General features: G+C 40.9%; 1 protein-coding gene and 1 long non-coding RNA gene across 2 annotated transcripts in view; one reads left to right on the top strand and one right to left on the bottom strand.

Annotated features, from left to right (window-relative positions):
- Positions 1-14,454, top strand: part of LOC142854806 (uncharacterized) — a 91,655-nt gene extending 77,201 nt beyond the window's left edge. Inside the window, exon 3 of the long non-coding RNA XR_012911374.1 lies at positions 14,326-14,454. This is a non-coding gene — a long non-coding RNA (uncharacterized LOC142854806). The remainder of the gene's footprint in view (positions 1-14,325) is intronic.
- Positions 1-20,270, bottom strand: part of Adgrl2 (adhesion G protein-coupled receptor L2) — a 612,895-nt gene that overhangs the window by 514,482 nt on the left and 78,143 nt on the right. The window lies entirely within an intron of this gene.

Genomic DNA, 20,270 nt, shown 5'->3' with positions numbered 1-20,270 from the left:
TTGTCCATTGTGATTGGAGAACTTCTGGCTGTTTAAACAACCAATCACAGGATAGCAGTATTCAAAGTAGAAAAGATTAACAAAAACGTATCAAGTCTCTTTAAAGAAATGATCTGGTACATTGGGGACAAAAAAATTGTGGGTGAATTACCAAGGAACACTCTTATGGGGGAATAGTGAGCCTAATAAAACCCAAGCCAAGGCCCAGCTCTTCTCTCCACTGTGAGTGTGCAGACAGTCTAAGGCAGAAAGCTGTGACGTCTCTCCTGTCTCTCCTTGTCTGTCTGTGGCTAACAGGATGCACAATAAAAGATAGGTTAACAAGAGAAAGGCTTACTTTCTCCTTCCTTCCCTTCCCTTTTCTCCTCCTCTCCCTTACTTCTTTTCTCCTTCCCTCTTTTCCTTTCTTCCTCACTGCCCCTCTCTGTCTTCCCTTCCCACCCTCTCCCCACCTTTTTTGGTGACAGTCTTGCTGTTGTTTTGGTGGACTTTATATATGCTGCATATCCAGTCTGATCTTGCACTCTCAGAACCCTTCACCAGGTCCAGACACAAAAATGTATTTCATAGGTTTCATGGGGCACAGAAACCTTCAGAATTGAGGAATAAATGACACAGAGACGGCTGTATTTTATGCTTGAGTTTAAGGAAGAAAGGTGCCTTGTACAAGACTCTGATTACTCAAATGCTCTGTTATCTAATGCAATAGACTAAAAGGGAAGTCTTGCAAGGCCTGTTTTTCTGGATTCTTGGGCACTGTGTAGTTCTGAAATCAAAGCCTAATGTGATTCTTCATAAAAGGGTTGGGGTGGGGAGGTGTTAGAGGAATACCTCTAAGGTGTTTTTGGCTTCCAGTTGCTATGACACCCCTTGGGGAACAGGAACATTGATGAAGTCAGAGAGAGAGACTGCTTCTCCTGTGAGGCGTCCAAAGGCTCAGCTGATGGGTCTTCATATGCCAAGTCACAACCCTTCTTAGGTATTTTTTTCTCTAGCCCCAGAAGCATGATTCTGTCAAGGCCAAAAGTCTTGTATAGTATCCTTGCGTAAGAGGAATAATCCAGTTACCAAGAAGCAGCCACCGTTGATGAGGAAGGAAAAACGGTTTCACTTGAGAGGTTACAGAGAAACTCATATGGGAATCCAATGGTATACTGGCATACTGACAGCAAACAAGTATCCATGGGAATTTTTGAACATTATTTTATAAATTAATAGTCAAGTTCACGAGTCTATGAACTATCATCATAACGATTTGCTAATGTAAAAGAGGGTGGTCTTGAACTCCTAGTTATCCTGTCTCATCCTCCCCAGTGCTGTGATTATATACCACCACACCTGCTCTAAAATATATTTTTAAAATATAACTATTTTTAATTGTATTTAGTAATCTTCAGTTATTTCTACTCCTTTAAGAAAAAAAATTTAAAAGTCATCCTATTCCTCACAGATCACAACCAGTTTTGTTGCAATGATAAAGTGCAATTTAGAAACATTTAAATTGTACTTTACAAGAAAAGAATAACACGGTAAGAGAGGTGCTTGCTGTTCCTAGAATACAGCTTGGCATAGAAAGAAAAACCCTTTAACTCTTAAGGCTGTGACTCCTTCAGTAGCTTCCAAAGACAACTTGCCTGAGAACTACCTGGGAAACTTGTCAGGAATGTGCACATTCCTGGGATCCAGGCCAGACCTACTGAGCCTGTTCCAGAGGAATTACACCCAGAACCAGTTTTACTACACACACCCTTGCAGATGCTGTGTAAGCATGGACAATTTTGAGGGCCCCCCTTTCAGGAACTCTTTAACCTATGTATTAATTTTGAAGCAGCATTCACAAATAATAAACTAGCAGGGTCAGTTGCCTGAAAGAATGGAATAAAGAAAGGCTGGGTCATCTCCTCTCATGTCACTTCACTTTGTCAATTATTTTGTACAGGCTAGGCACTCAACCAAGATACTACTACAGCATTGGAGGAGTGCAATTTTCTTAATTACAAGACTATGAGGAATATTATTTGGATGCAAAATGTGCAGCTTATCTTTCTTTCCTCATCAGAGGACCATCATTAGCCAACCACAACTAGGAATATACAAAGGAAATTGACTATTTTGTGTATGTCATATATTGAATAATATTTATATCATGTGAAGATAAATAGATACTTTAAAGCTAGCTACAGGGGACGGATAATGAGGGACAAACCTCAGTGAAACCTTAACCCTTTAGCAAGGGGTAGAGATGTTGGATTTGCCAACCATTAATTTTTCACCCTTTCCTTTCATTTTTAAACAGAATGCTGTGCAGTGTTTATCTTCAGGGATAAACTTATTATCCTTGAAAGTCCAGAACACGAATGTTCTCATCTACAGATATTTACTGAAAGTGAAATTTTATTTTAGCAAAGAGAAAAAAAAACCAAGCTGCTAATGTTCACATTTATTCATGTATTTCATCATGCAGCAAATAGTTATAGATGTCTTACTCTGTGCATAGCTAAACAAGATAAGGTCTCTGGCCTTGGAAAAGCTCAATGCTTAAAGTCTGGAGAGGAGTGGATAAATAACATGACAAAGGGCTAGAAAATGGACAGGACAGACTTTCCTTTTTAGACCCTTGGCTTGAGTCTCAGTGAAGACAACATAATTAAACAGCTGAACGGGGTCCTTTAAAGCAGTGTTCAAGGGTTAGCTGCAGGAAGTCAGTCTCCACAGACATTTCAGGAGAAACCCAGAAGGAAACACCCCCCCCCCCTTTATTACAGATGGTTTCCCACTCAGTTCCTGGGGTTCTGATTTGGGTCACACACTCTGGGAGTATTTGTGAGCAAAGTCATTAGCATTTCCATCTAATTCTCTCTTTGTTGAATCAAGCTGTCACAGGCTTAATAAACAAGCAATAAGTGTTTACAGACCGCCGTTATGATCTGCTCTGTCCTTTCCGCTTCTTCTTATAGTATCTTTTGTCAGGCAGCTGTCCCTTCCACACCATTGTTAAGCAGGGTGTGGTGACATCCTGTTTCTTGATGTAATTATCTCTGTAGGACCTGTGATAGTTTTGTCTACCAAGCTGACTACCCTCTAACTACCGAGGCTGCTCTTTCAGGATTTTTAAACAAAGAGATTATACAAACAAAGGCACTGGTGACTCCCAACTAAGAATGTGATTAGTTGAAGGTATTTAGCAATAGTTGAAATCAGCCAGTCATTGAAAATTTGTCTGTGATACTAGTAATTTCTTTGTGGTGCCCACCCAATAGAAGCATACAAACCGAGACAAATGGGAGTCAGACCCTATGTAAAGTGTATTCATCTTGTTTTTTCTGGTTAAACTGTTTAAACCCCCTCTTCTGTTACAGTTGGACAAGACAGAAAGGTCTTGTCTCCAGTGCTGGGCTGATCAGCTTTACATTCCCCTCTTATGAACTGAACTGTTTGCTTTTAGTCGGAAATGTGTAGTCTAGGAGAAACCATAGGTGTGCAGGTGCCCTGTGATTAGCTAGATAGGAAGTGAAAATGATCAAACTTCCTCCTAGACCCTAGGAGTCAAGTAGGAGGGGCACCATTTTTTTTCCTTTAAAACAATGGGGAGCACGTGTCATGTAATTTTCAAGTCTCGTATACAAATGACAGCATTCTCCGCATGGGATCCCTCCTTAACGACAAAACCTACTTCCTAGAGCCCTTCCCATCACACAATAAAGCTGGAGTCTGCGATTAGACTCAAGAGCTGTTTACTAGCGCCAGAGACACGAAGGAACTTCAAAAACATTTCCTTCAAGTAAGATAATACTCTCCGAGGAGCAGCCTCAGCATTTGGTCACCCTGACTCAGTGGGAAGAGTGCCACCTATTGACCGTGGCCGCAGAGTGATGGCACCTGGTCACCCTTCCAGCTTACCCCCACCCCCACCCTGTTTTCCCCATAGAGCTGAGGATAATAACCTCCTGAGGTGGTCTGAAGTTCACCTAAGTGTTTTCATATCACGCCTTATAATTTGAGGCAAACACATGAATTTAAATCAGTTTTTCAAACAACCAAGCCTGTCTTCTCATTTACAAGGATGGGGGGAAAATCAGTTTTATTACCTTAAAGATGCCAAACAGTGCCATTTTATTACTGTGGGAAGCTGGAAGTCATTTCCGAACTCTTTTGGCAAGGGTGCTATGTAGAGCGAGCGTCCAATTCAGGCCTTTAAGTGTCTTCTGAGAACCACCACACAGACTGTGATTTACTGTCTCCAGGAGTTAAAGGGACCCTTTCTACCCTGAGACGGAAGAAGGAAAGGTGAAGTGTGTTTACCAAGCATCCCAATGAGACTCGCAAGACTAGGGAAGAACCCAGAGCAGGGAATGGGAGGTAAAGATGCCCTGAGAATGCATGCTTTTTCAACACGTAACTCTTTTTTGAGTGCAGTAGATTATAGTGAACGTTTTTCAGGGTTGTGGCCCTTTGTGTATATGGATGGATGGGTCTTCTGCCAAGTCCCAGGCAGCTTACAGTGGTGAGTGTGGCTGGTTGGCCCCTCCCTCCCCTCTCACTCAGCCCAAGCAGGTTTTTGTACACTTCCATAGCAAATGTAGGGTTGTAGATAAAAACCATGTAAATAGAAGCAGGCATAGCGAGTGTTGCATAGACACCGTGATCATCGCACCAAGAAGTGAAGGCAGGAGGACTAGGAGTTCAAAGCTAGCCTCTGCTGCCTAGTGAGTTTTAGGTCAATTTGAGCTATTTGTGAGCTTATCTGTAGACACACCTGCATATATACATCCACACATATACATACATATTCATGTACACAACCTTCAAACGCCAAAAAGTTAAAAGGTAAATACTATATATGTGTATATATATATACATATATCAGTATATTTGTATATATACATGTGTATTATATATACATACATATATGAGGATACATTTTTACACACACACATATACATGTACACACACATACTGTGAAGGTACCAAAGTTGTATACACATATATTCAGTGAACTAAACAAAATTGAGCAAGAGTCAAAAAGATTTTTGCATGTCTCCTAATTTGTAACTAGAAGATAGAGGAGATTCAGTCAGCCTTCTTGCCATTCACTACTAACAAACAAGCATTTTAATTTCTGTGCTCTTGGCTGACTCAGATCTCTGTGACTGCTTTCGTGTCATCTCAAAGACACTCTCATTGCTGTCAATGGAAACATGTTCACACACACATCTTTTCCTCCCCTTATGCTATTTTGAGTGGGAGGTTTGACTGACTTTCCTCTTCATGTTACCCGTAGTCATAAGTATCTGGTCCCAGGAAGAAAATCACAGAGACAAACAGGGTATTTAACCAGGACACATATTTACACGTTTAATCAAAGTGTATGTTGCACTGTGTAACTAGCCCAGTGCTTGGCACACGGTGAGTTCTGTTTAAATATCTGAGAAAATATTAAATAATACTAAGTTACACAATCATGAAAATAGTAGTTTCTTCATAGAAAAGATGGGAAGTTGTCTGCTAGTGCAAAGGAGTTTGATAAACTCTCTTCTTGACAAAACTGGAGTCACCAATCAAGGAGAAAGGGCAATCTTTATTTACCACTCTATCTTTCTGCTTTGATGATTATGGTTAAAAGCAGCCCTCTAAGTGGGAGGTGGTTTTTTTCACATTGTAAACAGCTCGGAATCTTTCATGGAGCAATGTCTCTCCAATAATAGCTTGTTTTTTTCTTTCTATTTATTTTATTAAGTAAGTAACCCATCAATTAATTGTTGTAGCATTGTGGAATAAACCTATGGCCTTGGGCATGCTAAGCAAGAAAGTGCCCTACTGCTGAGTTACATTCCTAGCCTTTAGCAGAGTACGGCATTCATAAACTATAGAATACAACTATCTGTAATGGCAGCCTGTAGTTTTCAAATATGTTTCTGCCAGGTGAATTATTTTTATGAGGATGCGATTATTAATGCCCAGAGAGGCATCCATCCTACAGTGAATCTACACCCAACAGGTTTAGGATGTCTTTCTGCTTTTAGCGTGGAATTGCGTAAGGGTCACATCTGTCAGATCAGTGGCTCAGAGAAGGGGAGGACTCCATCCCCAGGGCCCGGATGAAAGGCATATTGTTCTTTGCAGTGGTTACTAGAGAGGCAAATGTCTCCTTTCTGTAAGGGACATAAGTGACCTCACAGGCTCCGATGCCTGCACAAGGGCTCGCTTTCTAGGGGCAAACATAGCCACCACCTTTCTGAATTAACACCAATGGCTATGCCGAAGGAACAACAGAAAATGAAATTACGTGTTATGATGGGTTATAAATCGTTGTATTAGTAAAACATGTTTGTGTCATCCATTTCCTATATTTTTTGCCATTTGTTTTGTTTATACCTCCATCTATCAATCTATCATTTGATCATCTATCAATCTCAGCCACGTACTTATATCATTCTATTCCTTCATCTCTTCATAAACCTAACCTATGTGAGGTCTGTGCTTCATGATTCATATACACTATTAGCTAATGGCAGGAAGACATGGAAGTGGGAATCTCCTCTCTCCCCTTGCTTAGGGTCCCATGGAACGTAAAATACATCAGTACAGTAGAGGGGGACAGTAGAGGATGACACCTTTTGTTGAAGATCGAAAAGCTTGTAAATCACACCACTGGTTCCGGGAAGGCTGTCACAAAAGTTCAACTGTACGAGGCAAATGATAAGAATTAGGGGGTAGTGACAAGAACGGTCATTCAAGACAGCTTGTCTACCATATGTAAAATAATGTCACTGGGGTTTATTTCTGGTCAAAAGAAATAAAGAAACCACCACTTTGTCATGTGACATGAAGTAATGATTCAGTTAGCAGTGACTTGAGGAGGTGATGATGTAATAGTTATATGCCCCTGCCTCTGGAGCCAGGCTCTCAGCATCTCAATTTTGGCTCTCGCTCATTCTTGCAGATAACTCGGGGGAAGTCATTTGCTTTCTTCTGCTTTGTTTTCCCTTCTTAGAAATTTGTGAATAGTTGTCTATCTCATGGTGAAGGCCAAATGAACTTAAACATGGAAAACTCATACGTTTGTGGCTTCAAGGAATTATCTTGAAACACACGTGATGTTCAATTTCAGTTAGAGTGAGAGGCGCATAGAAAGCTGCAGACGAACATCCCTGATGTGTCAGAAAGGGTGAGTACTGCACTGTTTCATAGGCTGGAGACCAGGAGGGCTAACCAAGATGAGGAGAGCCATTAGTATAGGCCTTCCCTCTGCAACACAGCCCACCACAACCTGAGCTCCTTTGCTCTGCCTGACTCCTCTGAGACAGTCTAGTTAGTTTCTTCTTCCCTCTCTTGTCTTCTTCAGGTAGTTTTTACAGCCAAGGCAAGAATCACACATACATGTAGCAAGTGATTTTTCTCATAGATTACAATTTTATTATTGGTGAAGGACCACTGATAAAAACATAATCATCTTTTGAGGGGGTACCCCAAAGCTACCACAAAGTGAAGTCACCTCAGCAACCAGAGGCACCCTAAAACTTAAAACTTATACAGATGGGAAAAAGATACTGGAAATAATTCAGGAAACTTGCAGTAAAACTTTCTTTGCTGCCTCCCAATTGGGGTCTTTAGAAAGATATTTAAAGTGTGTACTTGTCTTGGATGGGAGCGCAAACAACACCAGTTTGTATCTCATGGGCTGTTCTGAACATTAAGTATGATTTTGTGCATATGACTAGTGTCACCGGAGGTTATATTCTTCATACAAGAAACCATTTCAGAAGTGAAGAAAATACATAATGACTAATCTAAGCATTCTGAGAAAGATATCTTTCCCAAAATACACTCTGAAGTTTAAGGGATCACATATAAATAGTCACACCTCTGTGTGCCAGCTCTGGAAAACATTCTCGAATGTTAATGCTGACTTTGATAGCCTGCCTTGGCGTCTCTGCCAGGACTTCCTCTCCTTTGCGGCTATTCATAGCACACCCTTGGATAATGCTATAGGTTAAATGTGGCTGGCTCCTTTAGTTGTGCTGGAGACAGTAATATAAGTGACTAAAACAGTCATCTGGAAAATTAACAAAGTCTTCCTCTCATATATATGATATATATCACAATATACTCTTTCTCTATATATACATACATGTATGTATATATGTGTATTTATATATCATATACAATCCTTAGAGTGACCCAAGAGAAGATAGCATAAAACAAATTGAATAAAAAAGCATTGAACATACTAATCTCTTTGCTGGATATAGATTACATGTGCTTAAAAAGATCACTAATCTTGTATCAAATAGAAATTCAAAATGAATTTTAAAAAACTAAATTATATACAAAACATATATTGTACCATATCTCTTCCTGGAATTATTTTTTAATTGCAAATATTGTTGAAGCCTCTGAAGGTAGTCAGTTCAAGCAGTATATCCAGACTGGCTTTAAATAAATTCCGCAGAGCACCATGTTTCTAATGCCGTTAAAATCTTTGGTCTTTCCAAAATCTTTGCTGTTTCTTTCTGACATACCAATTACTTAATACTGTTACATCTAAAGCCAGGGTTCGTTAGTCTGCCTGAAAGAGCACAGAGGTTCCAAGCTGGCATAGCTTCTATTTTATTAATTTTTTTCCCTTACCTGCAACCTGATTTCTTCTGGGTCTGACCTAATTGCTTTGATGCCTGGAGCTCGGAGGCCAGGGCTAATCTAGAGGAAAGGTGAGACAACCAACAGAAACCTGAAGGAAGGAGAGAGAACACCGCGAGCTGTGCTCTTCAAAGCCGGAAAGAGCGCTAGCAAAGCAAACTGCCCACGTTCTACCCGAGTTTGGAAAGAACGCGATGCTCTGTTTTGAACACAGGTTCTCTATCTTGATTCTTTACTTCCTTTAGTAAGGCTAGTCAACACTTACAGCTCGGCCAAAGGGGGACACTGGATGGGGGGAGGTGACAGCAAACTACTAATTATTAACAAGATACTCTAAATAAGAAAAGTGTCTTTTGAGAAAGAAGCCCTCAGTGCTGTGGAAGTCATCATCATGAAAAAGGTTTGCACCGACTTTTACAGAGTTCACGTGATGCCCTCAGCTTTGTTCCTAAGCTTTGGAACGTGCTGTGATTCAGACTTTCCTAGACCTGTCCGTTTATTTATTGTACCTCTGGGTCTGTTCCCAGGTTCCCTTTCCCTTTGGGAAGCAGATTTTTCTTACAGCGCAAATATGCCTCAGACATCTTGTAGTTATTAAAGCACCAAAGGCAGGGCCAAAGGGGCAGATCTTCCTATCGGGTTTTTTTTTTTTTTTTTTTTTTTTTTTTTTTTTTTTTTTTTTTTTGCTCATCTTGCTTTTGAATTGAGTCCTGAGAGTGGGAAAGGGACATTTACTCTTCCTTGCTTACAAATGGCTCATTTCTTCTTCTTCTTCTTCTTCTTCTTCTTCTTCTTCTTCTTCTTCTTCTTCTTCTTCTTCTTCTTCTTCTCCTTCTTCTTCTTCTTTAATGTGAAGATGTGATAATTTGGCATGGATGTACAGATACAGGGTGGTGGTGGTGTCCATTTGTGATCTGATGAATAAAGACTTACAAAGCCACCTTTGCTGTCATTAGAAGAGGTGTACTGTCTAAGGCAAGGAAGTGATCAATGGCAGCAATTGTTCCCAGCACAGTGGCCTGGCTTGCTTTGGGGAGCATTTTACTCAACACATATTCATAGTCATACAATGCTCAGCTTCCCAACTTGGTAGTCATTTGGCATCCAAGTTCACTCTTCCTAGCCACATGGACCAGATGTAGACAGGACCCACTGAATTTTGGAGCTCCATTCTGGCCTGCCCTCAGTGGGTGTCTGGTCCATGCAGCTTCCTGTTTCAGCATATATTTGCTGCAGAGTCCAATAACCTTAATAATAATAATAATAATAATAATAATAATAATAATAATAATAATAATAGGCTGTTGATTAGATCAGTTTATTTATGGGCTGTTTTGAAAGCTACTTGGTACAAATGTTGCTTTTTGTGTTTTGCCAGAAATGGTAGGTTTTGTATTGTTTATATATTCCTTTCATGTCTGCTTCTGTGTTAATAGTGGATGCATCAGCGGATGGGCACATGGCAAAAGAAACGTTTCCTAGAGACAGGATGGAAGGAAACAGGGAGGGGCCCAGAGGGGAAGAGAAAAGGGGCGGAGAATCTTAAAAGCAGATAACACAATGTATAAAACTAACATGTATTATTAGTTATAGATAGAAACCTGGCATACATAGTAGACATATGCAGGGCTGTGCATTGCTATTCTATGTTAGCCTGAATCCACAGAATCAACATTTTTGACATAAATGGAAAATTTTGGCATTTTGATCTGAACATTGTTTCTGGAAGAACTCTAAAGTCCATTTTAAAACAGCACATTCTCTATGTCATCTCCCGTTTGATACGAAGAAACAGGAGGGCATTTATGAGAGTCGGTTCGTGACACTTTATGACATTGGCCCCTCCCACTTAGACCAGAGAGTACCTGAGACCAGAACATACACCTTCAATTTAGAGCCCAGACTATGTCTTAGAGTTTTCCTTTGGTAGAGATAACTGAAAGAACCCTACATTTGCTAATTTCCACTGCTTAGTTTTGAGACCCATTATAGCTCCTAGTTGGGCAGGTAAAAGATTAATTTGTGTTTGTAAACACACACACACCCTTGGGGGCCATTGTATTTTATGCACAGGTGAGCCAGGATCTTTTTAGCAGCAAATCTATGAAGTTGACATTTTATTGCCTCTCATTTTTTTTTTTTTTATTTTAAGCACAGATCTAAGGTACAAGAACAGCCGATTCCCAATATTAAGCTGTTTGTTGAATTCATCTTTTGGTTTATGTTAAAATTTATGTGGTTCATAAACAAATATTAGGTACAAACTTAATATGTATATACATACATTTATTTTCCTAAGACACCAACATTTTTATTACTAAGTACAGTAAGGGAATAATTTATTTCATTCTTATTAATACAACCACCCATTCATAAAGGATTCCAATTATACTAAAATGAGAAGACATTTTTTTTAAATGAGCATGGTCTTCTTATAGAAAATCTTGAAAAGATTGTTCCTAATCTTGCTTTTTTTTTAACAAAATTATGAGACTCATTCCATAGACTGACCCTACACAAGCTTTGCTCTGCAAAACCCCCGTGCACACAGTTTTATTTTTACAGAATCCTGATGAGCTGCGGTGGTGCTGCGGGATTCTCCAAGTGAGCTCGACCTAATGCTTAAATGTGTATGATAAAGATCACAGCAATTACAAACACAATAGATGCCCATTGCCGCTGATGAGTTTCCAATCCCCTAAGAAAGGAGGACTGGGTCTCTTCCTTCCTGAGTGGGTCTCATGTCACAGCCTCATCGCTGATAGCTAATAGGCAAAAATGCAAGGAGGGGATGCTCTAATGCCACGGGGGGGGGGGGGGGAAGCAAAATTGCTCTAACTTCCACTTGCTCTGCTAACCCTTTTCCCAGATGATCTTTGCAGTTTTACCTCTTCCTCACTCTCCTTCCAACCTCTCACGGACAGCAAAGCCAGCTCCTCCCCCTCCCTCTTCCCCTCTCTCCCGCTGTTTCATTACATTTTCTTATGTGCATACCATCAAGTCCTCTTGGACACATAATAAGATTTGTGCCAGACTATGTTTCTTGGCTTTAATGGTTAGTTAGCTTTCCAGAATACACATGCAGCTTTATACATGTTTTTATTACTGACATCATGAGAACGCATCGCTCCTATGTTTACAATCGGGTGTTCACCCTTAAATAAAAGCCAGGAGACCCAGTTATTTAAGGGAATCTTTGAAAAGCAGAATAAAAACAGCTGTTATCTGCTCGAACCATTTCATTTGCTTTCATGATCTGCATGGTAATGATGTGTAGCAGAGGGCAGTCTCCCCTGCTCATTATCCGCCATACATCACAGCCTCTTTCAGGTCGGAACTGGGGCTCTGTCCCAGAGTTCCAACACGCTCATTTCAACCTCACTTCTAACAGGTGCTGGTGTTTGGGGGTGGGAGACATGGGAGCATAAAACACCTATGCTTGCTCCCCGCTGACCTTCGGATTCAGGAGGCTGGATTTCATTGGCAGGGTGGGTTTAAAAGCAAAGCCTGGTCTTTGTTGAAATCTCACTCACCAGGAACATACTGTGCATACACCCTTGTCAAACACATGAACAAGAGGGTGGTCCTTATTAATCAAAGCCTGGCTAAACCAAGTGCAGATGGGGAGGCACAATGGACTTCTCTTTCAGAAAGATTTCTAGAAACAGGGGGAACTGTCTGTCAATCTCCTCCCAGACACAGCGCGCCAGGAAGATCTCAAACCAAATTAAACCTAAATGAAATACGAAAACAAAAGAATTTAAATCCCATTGTTGTCAGGATCCAAACCAGAGGGCTGATAATGCTTGCTGCCAGCCAATACTCCACCACTCCCAACAGTTTCTGGCTATTCAATGGCATCTGCGGGCGATCTACCTGCAATCTTAAGTCAGTTGGACTACCCCAAGTCCTCTTCTCATACAACAGGTGATATTGATTGGGGAGCAGAGTCTTGCTTGCAAAAAAGTCAGTGACTTTGAAATGTTGGTTGCATCTACTATTGAGAGTAGAACCCACTGATATGGAATGCCCCTCTGTATGCTGGGAATATGCTCTATTACCATTGGTTAATAAAGAAGCTGAATTGACAATAGACAGGCCAGGTGGGAAATCTAAGCAGAGATAGAGAGAGAAAGAAGGCTGAGTCAGGGAAACACCATGTAGCTGCCAAAGGAGAAAGATGCCAAAAAAAATTACTGGTAAGCCACAGTCAGGTGGTGATACACAGATAAGTAAAAATGGGTTAATTTAAGTTGGACGAGCTAGTTAAGAATGGTCTGAGCTAGTAGACCAAGCAGTTTGTAATTAATATAAGTTTCTGTGGGATTACTTGTGAAATGAAAGCACTACCTCATCCCTGACAAAAATGCTGCTAATTAAAGGAATAGTAGCAATAGTTGAAATATTGGGGATGCTGAGATGGCTCAGCAGGTGAAGGTGCCAAGCCTAACAAGCTGAGGGTTCATCCCTGGAGCCCACATAGTCGAAGGAGGGAACCGACTCCAAAGCATTATCTTCTGACAGCCACACACTACCGTAGCACATGGAGACAAAACAAAAAAGGGAAAAATTTTGAAACCAGAGAATTTAAAATATTTTTTGTTATATTTGTGTGTGTGTGTGTGTGTGTGTGTGTGTGTGTGTGTGTCTGTGTGCGTGCGTGCGTGCACTGAGTGCAATGAACTGGGAATCAGAAAAGAAAGAAAAAAGGGCTGGAAGAATAGTTCAATAGATGAACTGCTTGAGGACCCAAGTTTGATTCCCAGAACACATGAGAAAAAAAAAACAACCTGGGTAAGAGTACAAGAATTCCAAATATTTGCAATCCTTGGGCTGGGGAAGGAGAGGGAGCCAAGAGGATTCCTGGTGATAACTGACCTGCCAGGCTAGGGGAGTTAAGTTTCAGATGAGTGAGAGACCCTGGAAAGTGGTAAGTCAGAGGCTGCCTTTAAACTCTCACAGGTAGCCAAGTGCTCATGTCTACACACCTGAACATACAGCAGCATTCATTCCTGTGTGTGCACACACATGTGTGCGTACATGCACACGCTGCACACACACACACACACACACACACACACACACACACACACACCCCATATTCTGGATCCATAGCTGCCTTCTTGGATCTTAGCTGTAATGCCTAAGCCTTGTGGGTTTTAGAACTAGGGATTGGGGATTTATCTGGGAATAGTGACTTTCTAGAAGACTAGCTACTACTCTTTATAAAGAGTAAACCTCAGATCTTTTAAGAAAATCACCCCACTGTTCTCTCAAGACTTGGCATTATATTCCCTTGTAGTTCAGGCTGGGCCAGAAGATGCTGAGATGTTACTCATTTCTCATAAGTCTTAAAACAACGTTAAACTCCGATCTTATTTGGAAAGTTGGGAATTCCTTTGTGAAGCCCTAAGAGAAAGGGTGTGTGGCTTACACTGATAAAACAGTCCTGTGCTCTGAAGACTACAGGAGTCCAGCTCTTTTTCCAGTAGAACACTTTCGTGAGGCACATTCTTCCTCTTTGTTCTCAAGGAAGAGCCATCAACAGAATAGATTAACGTGTGGCTAAAGATTTGAAAAGGCTCTTCCCAAACTTTTGTAAGATAATTAGAGTCCAGATGGGAAATTTTTCTAATAGATTAAATATGTGAGAAATCACAGATTAATTATAAATATCTTTTTCAGGAGGACTACAGTATTATAGCTTTTCGTGAGGAGATAATGTTTTATTGGATTCCGAGAGGAAATGAAATAAAGCCATTATATATAAGAAGAATTTGCACACATACAAGAATCAAGATTCGACAGTGACTTGCTGGGGAAGAAGAAGAGATTATCCAATTGATTTTTTAAAACACTTGTTGGAAAGATGGCAAAATTTCATGTGGAAACAGGTTCTACTATTTTGGAAATGTGATATTTTGTTCTAACATATGAAACAGTATATTCCAGTACTCATATGGTGAGCCTCTCTTTTGAGAAGCCCCTGTCCACTCCAGGATATGTTCAAATGTCCTTTTCTCAAGTCTTTCTCTTAATGCCTGTACTGAAGTCTATATTTAAACTTTCTCAAACTCCAACTTTGCTTCATGAAAAAGCACTCCAAGAAACTCCTTGAATATGTGGAAAAACAACCAATTCTAAATCAACACAGAATCTTTGGCAAACGCTGGAAGCTTCATTATTCCAATTTCCTGGTGGTGTTGAGTAAGTGATAATATCTTAGTGAAACTCACTTTCAATGAGAAACTGTAGTACATCATGTTCCCCCTTGCAGAGTGGGCACTCCTCAGAAAACACTTGCATATGCCCCAGGCTTGTTTTGGAGCCATCTTTAAATTCAGTGCGGTTTGTTCACCTCATAGTGTAAACTCACGCTTTAAGGTCTAGTGGAGAAGACAGTGGGAGATTGCTTCCAGTGATGAAAACCCAGTGGTCCCAGGGTGGTCTTGGAATGCCAACAAAGGCTTTGAGAATCTTGTGCAAGCCACATTTACATGCAATCCAGACACTACTAAAAGCTGCAAACTTTATAAAGTTATTCCTGTTTGTCTATTATTCAAATTTAAACTAAAATCAAAAACAAAATAAGCAAGCAAAGGAGTATAACCACCACTTACTTCTGCATTCAAAGGAATATGTGAGACTATGGGTAAGAGAGGTGGGGGAGGGGAGACAATATGGTCCAATGGGTGAGAGCAGAGCTAGTTTTGATGGGAAAGTGAGAGATGAACAGAAAGGGAGAGAGGAACTGCTCTCTGAGTGGTGGGAGGAATCTTCCAGGGGCTCTACACAATAGCATGGGCAGACACTGGACCATGGCAGTAATGAGCTTCATGTCCCCCTTTGTGCCTTCTGTATGTTTAAAGGTCCTTAGTGAAGCACCAGAAAGAGCAAGCTCAGGGTCTGACTTGCTGCTACCCCTTCTAGCTGTGCCATCCTGGCCTGAAAGCTAAGCTTCTCTGTACTTCATCCTCTCATGTACAAAATGTGGCTGAAGACTGTTATAAGGGAGTTGGGCATGATGGTACTCATCTGTAATCCCAAGATGTAGGATGTGGAGAAGGAAGATCAAGAGTTCTATGTCATCATTAGCCAGCTAATGAGCTCGAGGCCAGCCTGGGATCCCGTCTCACAAATAAATAAAACAACAATAACAGCAAAAAACACTTAAAAATTATTTCTACAAAAGCTTTTGGAAGATTGTCTGAGACATACAATATTCCATAAATCTTTGTTACAAAGTATTCTCATAAGGATTTTCTAAGCTGGGAAAGAATCTCATTTTAAAGCAAAGGTTATTGAAGGCACAAAGTTGATGCAGGCCGTCTAGGATCCAGGAGCTTGTCAGTGGTGGCATCAGGTTGAGACTTTGTACATCTGATTCCAGGACCACAGCTTCACTGTGCTCTAGAACATTCTCACAGGGCACAATGTCTGGATCCATGATTATTTAAGAACCCAGGAAGAGGGCTGGTGAAAAGTTTCACTGGCTAAATACACTCGCTTCCATGCCTGCCAAGCCGAGCTCTATCTGCAGTAACCCACATGGTGGGAGGAGAATCAACACCCACACATTGTCCTCTGACCTCCACATGCATATCTGAGTGTGTGTGCATGCACACGTGCACACATACACTCAAACACACACACTCACATACACAGCAGGAAACTAGTGTGACCTTCTGATAAACATCGAAGATGCTGGCTTTCACTCTTACTGTCGTTGATGGAAAAGGAGGGAGAAGAAGGCAAAATACAGAAACATGTAAATCACAGAAATATAAGTGCAGACACCCCCGCAGCAGCAGTTCTGAGTTTTAAACTAATTTATCTTTTCCATGACTATCTACTTAGTCACTTCCCAATAATAACACCAGGTTTGATATGGGAACTCAGAGGTATCATCATTAAATGAAAAAAGTTATGCAAATTCCAATAAAAATTTTAATTGTTTCTATTCTGAGCTTCATCACTTGCTACAAGGTCAGCTTATCAAGGATACCTCTTAGATTCCTCAGTGTGGATCACAGCTGTTATTTAGATCTCCTCTCAGCTGACTCATTCTTCCTGTTGGAATTCCAATTACATGTTTTAAAACATGATTCAAAAAATGAATGTCTTGTATTTGTATCTGGAAGCACCATGAGTAGAAGGTGCACACACTTATTCCTCCCTTTAGATCTGGCAGCTCAGGTGGTCCTAGCATGGCATGGGTTACCTGCTCCATTAATGTATGCCAGACATTATGTGGCATATCAAAGGAAGGCTGGAAAGACATCTTGAGAGAAAAGGAGCTTGCCACATATTCCAGTGACCTGAGTTTGAGTGTTGGAGCTCACATGGTGCAAAGAGAGAGAGGTAACTCCCTCAAACTGTCCTCGGTTCTCCATAGAAGCAAAGCCCCTCTTCTGTGAGTAAAAATGTTTAAAGAGGTAAAGTAGTATTGCCATCAAGAACTTAACAGGTAGGGCTCTTGGAAAGACTAAATGAGTGTTAGGCCTATAGGACAACTGGCAGGGCTGGTGGTCAGTTTTAATAGAGACAATGCACATATGTGGATTCTCCAAAGTTGCCAAAACAAAACTGCCGTGTGGCCAATGCTGTGTCACGTTTCTTCAGAACAGGGTACACGTTCAGGAGGAATTTTTCTTTTCTTTTTGCTAATTTTTTCCCCTTCAGTGTGTTTTCACAGTTTGAGTAGAACGCCTCCCTATAATTTCATTAGAAGAAGCTGGCTGTGGTTGAACCTCTAAGTTAGAACAATGGCTGCCAGAACGGTGGGTGGTAGCGGCAGTGGCAGCTTTCCCTGGTGGAGGTTCTAAGTCTGTGTCATGGAAGGGTCACCATGCTGACCCTTGGGAGTAGGAACCCATGGTGAATCCTCAAGAAAGAAGCACTTTCTTCATTGAACTCGGCAGAAAAGTTTCTGTACTCAGCAGGTGAAATAACAACATCAGGGGACCTCAGAGGCAGAGGGCCGCGTTCCCTCCTGACCTCAATTTCCCAGAGACACTGTGTTGTCTGTTTGTGTATGTGACATACGCACTGGGAAAAGTGCAGGGCTGAGAGCCTGTGAGGTGCTCAACAGATATCTCCTCTGGTATAGAAGGATCTTTGTCTTGTGCTTTAGGCAAGGAAAGAAACCGCTTTCACTAGCATTTGAGAAAGAAGAAAGGAAGCCTAAGCTGGCTCTTTGGAAAGAATGCGTGTCACTTTCTGAATCTGCCCTTGCCAACTCACACTCGTCTAAAATCACTTAACCCTTTAGTGAAGTTCCTATTGCACTTGCTCTTCTCTATGCTGAAGAAGTGACTATAAATTGTGGGTGTTTCTATGGTTCTAAACATGATATATGTTTGTGCTTCCATTTTAAATATAAAAATACAAAAGAGAGTCCAATTACTTCAATTGTAGTTCCCCAAATAGACAATCCCTATTACCTAGTGAGTTCAAACAAGTAGTTAAAGATGGGATTGCATCATTTTTTTCATGGGTGACCAGGTCTTTTCTGAAGTTGATAAAAATTTCAATGAAGGGCAACTACGTTTAGAAGATTCAGGACAATGCTACTCATACAGGAGATATTCACAGTGTGTGTTAATTGGTTAATTGATAGCATATTTATTTTACGGTATGAGCACCCTGTGTGTTGTCTTCATGAAGATAAAAGTACAGCTTTTCTCCATCTAGCTACAGGGTTGTAGCAGGGCGTTTCATGATGGAGGAGGTCAGTAGGATCTCCTCATTTCTTGTTTCCATGAGCTTTCCATCCTTCCTCACCATCAAAATAAAAGTCAACAACACCAAAATAATTAAAAATGGAAAGTATTGCTACAAAGGGGGCAGAGGTCGGGGATTAGGGTCATTAGGGCAATACAGAAAGATTTTAGCACTTTTGAAGATGAGACAGAGAGAATGAAAAAAAATGAGGAGAGAGAGAGGGAAAGAGAAGAGAGACAGAGAGGGAGGGAGGAGGAAGGGGGAAAGGCAGTGGAGTGGGTCTCACTTGTCATCACAGCTGAGGTTGGAGCACTGTGAGTCAGGTCATCCTTGGGCTACAGAGTGAGACCGTTTTCTTTTTCTTTTTTTTGTTTGTTTTTAACAGCACCAACAATGAACCAGGAAAGAAAGCTTGTGTATTTTTTTTTTAATTAGCATTAAGATGTCAGGGACCTGTGAGATTGTTTTGTGGGTAAGAGCCCAAGCTAGAAAACCTGGGCTTAACTCTCTGAAGCTGTGAAGATAGGAAAGAACTGACTCCTGAAAATGTTTCTCATTGCCATATACATCCTTTTCTCTGTTTCTCTCTCTCTCTCTCTCTCTCTCTCTCTCTCTCTCTCTCTCTCTCTCTCTCTCTCTCTCTCTCATGCACACACACACACACACACACACACACACACACACACACACACGCAAACAAGAACATTTCAGGATTAAGGCAGTCAGAGGTCTCCTTCGGAAAGTGATAGCATAAAGAAGTGCTAGGCTATTGAGACGACCTGTGATGCCATCTCCCCCTCCCACTTTCTGGTGTCCTCCTACGTTCTTGTGCTGTTCAACATCCCTACACTGATGTTCTGGAGCATAGAGTTAAATGTTTCTGCACAACCAAGCTGAATAACCCAACGTTCCCCACAACAATACACTAGGACTGTTTAAACACTGCTTTCTGAGAATGTCTAGTTTGCTAACGCCGATAGACAATAGGATTTTCATAATAACATTTACCTCTAGTTACCTCTGTGTAACTAGAGAGTAGGGAACCACTCACATTTTCTTTCTTCCTCTTTTTCCTCTGTAGTGTTATGTTGCACTGCAGAGGGAATGACAGCCGGAATCTGTAAGTGTCTGGAAACATCCACAATGTTGGAATTTACACTGTTGTGTGCAGACATTGTCAGGAAAACAAACAAACAAACAAAACCCCAAACAAACTGTGTAAAAACAAGGAGAGGGGAAGGCAATTTTACTCAATGCAGAGGAAAACAGCAGTTTGACCAAATCTTTTCTAGCTTGGTGACACAGGCACAGTCTATACCAGGTGATTGACTTCAAGAAACATGCATTTATTTCCTGCCTCCTTCCCTCCCTTCTTCCCTCCTTCCCATCTTTTCTCTCTTTCTTTCTTTTTTAATCCCTTTCATATTATATTCAAAAATAGAGGCAGGACTAATCACGAGACATGGTGCCAGTTAGCACAACTTTCCTAAGGGTTCCACGTTCATAGAGAAACTCATATCTCCTAATGCTCCCAGTCATGATCTCTAATTCTATGCTCCCAGTGGAGAAGCTGGTCCATGTCTTCCATTGCTAATTCATAGCCATCTTATCTGGTGGAGACTATTTAATCCACGCTTAGTGTTTGGGAATGTTGGATTAGACCAACATGACTCTAATATAGATATTTAGTTATCTTTTTCTGTTTTTTTTTTGTTGTTGTTCTTTGGGGGCTTTATCTGCCTACTTAGCATCTTTGTTAGTATTAGCTTGTTCCTGCAGTATAATTCAGTAGAAACTGGTTAAAAATAGATGACGCTTCATGTCCATAAAGACCCCAAGGCAGCAAAAGTTCCTTAGAAAGGCAGGTGCACAAGTGAAATATCAGAAGTATGTTCAAAACCTTCCTC

This window comes from Microtus pennsylvanicus, chromosome 7, assembly GCF_037038515.1.
Source record: "Microtus pennsylvanicus isolate mMicPen1 chromosome 7, mMicPen1.hap1, whole genome shotgun sequence".
Classification (NCBI taxonomy): Eukaryota; Metazoa; Chordata; class Mammalia; order Rodentia; family Cricetidae; genus Microtus; species Microtus pennsylvanicus.
Note: the sequence above shows the minus strand (reverse complement) of the source record. Positions and strands in the feature narration are given on the sequence as shown.